General features: G+C 47.9%; 1 pseudogene; it reads left to right on the forward strand.

Moving 5' to 3' along the window:
* Nucleotides 1-734: 734 nt before the first annotated feature.
* LOC121529799 lies at nt 735-4,517 on the forward strand (annotated as a pseudogene).
* The last annotated feature ends 2,010 nt before the right edge of the window (nt 4,518-6,527 follow it).

Consider the following 6,527-nt stretch of genomic DNA (forward strand, 5'->3'; position numbering starts at 1 on the left):
TAGAAAGGATGCCAATGAGGTACCTACTGAAAGTTTATCCTTGGCCCTCGCGTGATGCCTGTATTCTTGGATGACGTTCAGTTTGAGAATGGAGAGGGTGCGGAATCAGATGAGTTCTGGAGGGAGTTAAACGGCGAAGGCCAGATCGGAGCTTGAGCGATCCAGGGCACCGTTGCTGGAGCCGCGCCTTTTCCATTGCCGTTTAAGCTCTAATGAATTTATTAAATTTGAGGAAGTGGGCTAGTACGAACAAAAAGACTTGGACTCCGATGATATCATGCTATTGGATGCTGGAGATGAGCTCTACTTATGGGTTGGCTCTTGCGACTTGTTAAGGCCCTGCATATATTATGTATCTGTCTATCTGCTTGTCCATCTGTCTGCCCATACGTCTGTCTTCTTATCTGTCTGCCTTCTTGTCTGTCCGTCTGTTTGTCTGACTCGTATGACTGCCTACTTGTCTGTCCGTCTGTTTGTCTGTCTGTCTGAATGCCTGTCTGCCTGCCAGTTTTTTCTTTCTGTCTGTCCGTCTGCTTAATTGTCTGTCTGTATCCTATACGGCATGTGGAGAGAAAGGTGCGAAGTCAGATGAGTTCTGGGAGGAGTTATAAGGCAAAGGCTGGTACGATCGCAGCTTGGACGCGCATTTTCTATTGTCGTTTAAGCTCCTATGAATTATTAAGTTTGAGGAAGTGGCTGAGAACAATTAAGATGACTTGGACTCTGATGGCGTTATGCTAATGGATGCTGGCAATGAGCTCTACTCATGGGTTGGTTCTTACGCGTTTGATGAGGAAATCTGTAGTTTCTAGATATGGGTTGGGTTGTCTCTCAGAAAAGGATCACTCTATTCCTCTTATAATTCTTTGTTAACCCACAGCTGTATATTCAAGCGGAGCCCACAGCGCGCTGATTTAGGCACTTGATTAAAACAACACCGCCAGTGCTTTGGATGCTAGTTTGTTATGTACTGTTAAGTCCCTTGCATATATTATGTATCTGTCTGTCTGTCTCCCTATCTGTCTGCCCGCCTGCTTGGCAGACATATCCGTATGTCTGTCCGTCTTTTTGCCTGCCTGTATGTCCGTCTGCCTGGCTGTTTGTCTGCCTGTCCATCTTCCTTGCTGTCTGTTTGACTGTCTGTCAGTCGGCCTGCTTGTCTTTCTGTCTGTCTGCTTGCCTGTCTGCCCTGTCAGTCCGTATGTGTCTGCCTATCTGTCTGTCTGTGTGCCTGCCCGTCTCCCCGTCTGCCTCTCTGTTTGCCTTCCGATCCTTTAGCCGGTATGTCTGCCTGTCTGTGTGCAGTGTGACTGCCTGTCGGACCATCTGACATTCTGTCTGTTCATTTGCCTGCTTTGTCTGCATGCGTGTTTTTTGGCCTTTCTGTCTGTTCGTCCGTCTGATCTGCTGTATGTCTTCCTGGCTGTAAGTCCGTCAGTCTGCCTGCTTGTCTTTCTGTCAGTCTGCCTGTTGGTCTGACAGCCTTTCTCTCTTGTCTGCCTGTTTGGTTGTTTGCCTGGCAGTCTTAATGCCTGCCTTTCTGTCCGTATGTCTGCCTATCTGTCTGTCTGTCTGTGTGCCTGCCCGTCTCCCCGTCTGCCTCTCGGTTTGCCTTCTGATCCGTTTGCCGGTATGACTGCTTGTCTGTCTGCTATGTGGCTCCCTGTCTGTCTGCCTGCTTGCTTGTTCGTATTTCTGTCCGCCTGTCTGCCTATCTATCTGCCTGTCCACATGCCTGTTTGTCAGTTTGCCTGTCCGTCTGCCTTTCAGTCTTTCTTGTAAGCTCTGTCTATCTAGCTGTCTGAGTGTTTCTCTGTCTACCTGTCTGTCTGCAGCTGCCCGAGACTGTCTGTCCGTCTGTCTGTATACACTTTTCGATCTTTCTGTTCGCCTGTCGGCCGTCTGTCACCGCAGCGGTTTTTCCTCTTCAAGGTTAGCGACTCCAGTGGCAAACTGAAATTCAGTAATTATCCAAAAACTATTAACCCAGACTACGCTGGACACACACGAATGCTTTATCCTCGACACCGGTTCCGGATAATTCGTTTGGGTCGGAAAGGGAGCCTCTCAAAAGGAGAAGACTGATGCCATGATCAAAGCACAGGAGTTTTTACGCAGAAAAAAATATCTGGCGTGGACTCAAATTCACCGCATTGTGGAAGGTGCTGAGTCTGCACCATTTAAGCAGTATTTTGCTACCTGGCGTGATGTTGGAATGGCGCTTAGTCGTCTCATTCGCTCGGCTTTGGACATCGGCTCTTATGAATCACTAGATGTCGACCAAATCGACGCTGTGGTGTCTCATATGAAGAAGAGCGGCGGTCGGGCCGTCGACTTCATGCCTGATCATGGTCAAAACTGTATTGAAACCATTACCCTAGTATGTTACGAAGACGGGCTCTGATGAAATCTTGGCAAACACCGTGTCTTTTGAGGAGAGCGTTCCCCTTCAGGGAATCGCTTCATACGTTCTCACTTATAACTATGAGGACGATAACGGAGACACTGGTTCCATAACGTATGTTTGGCAGGGAATAAAGTCTTCCTCCGCCGCCAAGAAGCGTGCCGTGAAGATGGGTCTAGATGTCGCAAAAAGCAGGAAGGTCTTTTGTGTTGGTCAACCATGGCCACGAGCCTCGCCACTTCTATAAGACATTTAAAGGACAGTTGATAACATCCTACACGGCACTCCCGGTAGCTGCAAAACTTTTCCGCATACAAGGTACCGTAGAAAGCGATGTGCATTCCAATGAGGTACCTGCTGAAAGTTTATCCTTGGCCTCGCGTGATGCCTGTGTCTTTCTTTCTGGACAGTCCCACAGGATATATATTTGGAATGGTATGGGCGCATCTGCCTTTGAGAAAAGAGTTGCCCTTAATTGCTTGTCCGTGTACTGGGATGACGTTGAGTTTGAGAATGTGGAGGAGGGTGCGGAATCAGATGAGTTCTGGGAGGAGTTAAACGGCGAAGGCCAGTACGATCGGAGCTTGAGCGATCCAGGGGCACCGTTGCTGGAGCCGCGCCTTTTCCATTGCCGTTTAAGCTCTAATGAATTTATTAAATTTGAGGAAGTGGCTAAGTACGAACAAGACTTGGACTCCGATGATATCATGCTAATGGATGCTGGAGATGAGATCTACTTATGGGTTGGCTCTTGCACGACTTGTTAAGGCCCTTGTATATATTATGTATCTGTCTATCTGCTTGTCCGTCTGTCTGCCCATACGTCTGTCTTCTTATCTGTCTGCCTGCTTGTCTGTCCGTCTGTTTGTCTGACTGTATGACTGCCTACTTGTCTGTCCGTCTGTTTGTCTGTCTGTCTGCCTGTCTGCATGTCTGTTTTTTCTCTCTGACTTCTTGTCTGCCTGTATGTTTGTTTGCCTGACCGTCTGAATGCCTGTCTGCCTGCCAGTTTTTTCTTTCTGTCTGGCTTTCTGTCTGTTCGTCTGCATAATTGTCTGTATGTATCCTATACGGCATGTGGAGAAAGGTGCGAAGTCAGATAAGTTCTGGTTCGTTGGATCAATCTGTATGTAAGGCATAGCCGTGAATATTCTAATAATATACCCATATATGCCTCTATTGCCATTGATCGCAAACTGTTGAAGGAAATGTAAAGTAAAAGATTTCTTGCCTGCTAATCTGTCTGTCTGACTGCTTGTCTGTCTGCCTTTCTGTCCGTCTGCCGTGCAGTGTGGCTGTCTGTCTGACTAGCTTGTCTGCCTTTCTGATTGTCTGCCTGTCGGTCTGTCTTTCTGCCTTTCTGTATGTCTGTCTGTCTGTCTGTCCGTAGGTCTGTCCGGATACTTGCCTGTCTGTCTGCATGTCTGGTTGCCTGTCCGTATGTATGTCCGCCAGTCTGTCTGTCTGTATGTCTGCTGCCTGTCTGTTTGCCTGACCGCCTGCCTTGGTGTTTGCCTGCCTGCCTGAATGTCCGTCTGTCCATCCGTCTGCCTGTCTGTTTGCTTGTGCTTCTGACTGTCTGCTTGTCTGTGTGGCTGTCTCTCTGACTATCTTTCTCTCTGACTTCTTATTTTTATGACTGTCCGAATGACTGACTGCCTGCCTGTTGATCTGGTATAAGAAATAGTATAAGCTACTGAAGAAGAGCGGCGGTCGGGCCTTCGACTTCATGCCTGATCATGGTCAAAACTGTATTGAAACCATTACCTAGTATGTTACGAAGACGGGCTCTGATGAAATCTTGGCCAACACCGTTTCTTTTGAGAAGAGCGTTCCCCTTCAGGGAATCGCTTCATACGTTCTCACTTATAACTATGAGGACAATAACGGAGACACTGGTTCCATAACGTATATTTGGCAGGGAATAAACTCTTCCTCCGCCGCCAAGAAGCGTGCCGTGAAGATGGGTCTAGATGTCGCAAAAAAGCAGGAAGGTCTTTTTGTGTTGGTCAACCATGGCCACGAGCCTCGCCACTTCTATAAGACATTTAAAGGACAGTTGATAACATCCTACACGGCACTCCCGGTAGCTGCAAAACTTTTCCGCATATAAGTACGGTAGAAAGCGATGTGCATGCCAATGAGGTACCTACTGAAAGTTTATCCTTGGCCTCGCGTGATGCCTGTATCTTTGGGATGACGTTGAGTTTGAGAATGTGGAGGAGGGTGCGGATTCAGATGAGTTCTGGGAGGAGTTAAACGGCGAAGGCTAGTACGATCGGAGCTTGAGCGATCCAGGGGCACCGTTGCTGGAGACGCGCTTTTTCCATTGCCGTTTAAGCTCTAATGAATTTATTAAATTTGAGGAAGTGGCTAAGTATGAACAAGACTTGGACTCCGATGATATCATGCTAATGGATGCTGGAGATGAGATCTACTTATGGGTTGGCTCTTGCACGACTTGTTAAGGCCCTTGTATATATTATGTATCTGTCTATCTGCTTGTCCGTCTGTCTGCCCATACGTCTGTCTTCTTATCTGTCTGCCTGCTTGTCTGTCCGTCTGTTTGTCTGACTGTATGACTGCCTACTTGTCTGTCCGTCTGTTTGTCTGTCTGTCTGCCTGTCTGCATGTCTGTTTTTCTCTCTGACTTCTTGTCTGCCTGTATGTTTGTTTGCCTGACCGTCTGAATGCCTGTCTGCCTGCCAGTTTTTCTTTCTGTCTGGCTTTCTGTCTGTCCGTCTGCATAATTGTCTGTATGTATCCTATACGGCATGTGGAGAAAGGTGCGAAGTCAGATAAGTTCTGGTTCGTTGGATCAATCTGTATGTAAGGCATAGCCGTGAATATTCTAATAATATACCCATATATGCCTCTATTGCCATTGATCGCAAACTGTTGAAGGAAATGTAAAGTAAAAGATTTCTTGCCTGCTAATCTGTCTGTCTGACTGCTTGTCTGTCTGCCTTTCTGTCCGTCTGCCGTGCAGTGTGGCTGTCTGTCTGACTAGCTTGTCTGCCTTTCTGATTGTCTGCCTGTCGGTCTGTCTTTCTGCCTTTCTGTATGTCTGTCTGTCTGTCTGTCCGTAGGTCTGTCCGGATACCTGCCTGTCTGTCTGCATGTCTGGTTGCCTGTCCGCCTGCCTTGGTGTTTGCCTGCCTGCCTGAATGTCCGTCTGTCCATCCGTCTGCCTGTCTGTTTGCTTGTGCTTCTGACTGTCTGCTTGTCTGTGTGGCTGTCTCTCTGACTATCTTTCTCTCTGACTTCTTATTTTTCTGTCCGAATGACTGACTGCCTGCCTGTTGATCTGGTATAAGAAATAGTATAAGCTACTGGTACGTGTCTATGAATACGACTAATATGACATCAAAAGGTTGGGTGGGGGTAGACGGAGGCCAAAAATAAAAGGTCCTCCGACTTGCTACCTACCAGTTTTTCTGTCTGTCTTTTTGGCCATCTGTTTGTCTATCTGGCTGCTGCCTGTTATTCTGTCTGACTGACTGCCTGTCTGTCTGACTGCCTGGCTTTCTCTCTGACTTTTTGTTTGCCTGTATGTCTGTTTGCCTGACTGTCTGAATGCCTGTCTGCCTGCCTGCTTGTCATTCTGTCTGACTGTCTTTCTGTCTATCTTTCTGGCTGTCTGTGCATCTGCCTGCTTGTCTGCCTTTCTGATTGTCTACCTTTCGGTCTGTCTTTCTGCCTTTCTGTATGTCCGTCTGTCTGCTTGTCTTTCTGTCTGCCCGTTTGTCTGTCTGTCCAACTGCCTGTCCGTCTGCCTGCCTGATTGCAAGTTTGTAAGCCTCTCTGTCTTCCTGACTCCCTTTCTGTTTGTGCATCTGCCTACTTGTCTGGCTGTCGGTCCGTTTGCCTGTCTGTCTGTCCGTATGTTTGTCCGGATACCTGCCTGTCTGTCTGCTTGTTTGTCTGCCTTTCCGTCCGTTTGTCTGCTTATCTGTCTGTGTGTCTTTTGATCCGTTTTCCGGTTTGTCTGTCAGTCTGCTTGCCTGGTTGTCTGCCTGTCTATCTGACGGTCCATCTGCCTGCTTGTCTGCCTTTTTGTCTGTTCGTCCGTCTGATTGTCTCTCTGTCGATCCGTCTGCCTGTCTGTCTATCGGTCTACCCG

This window comes from Drosophila eugracilis, unplaced genomic scaffold (assembly GCF_018153835.1).
Source record: "Drosophila eugracilis isolate 14026-0451.02 unplaced genomic scaffold, ASM1815383v1 contig_1897, whole genome shotgun sequence".
Classification (NCBI taxonomy): domain Eukaryota; kingdom Metazoa; phylum Arthropoda; class Insecta; order Diptera; family Drosophilidae; genus Drosophila; species Drosophila eugracilis.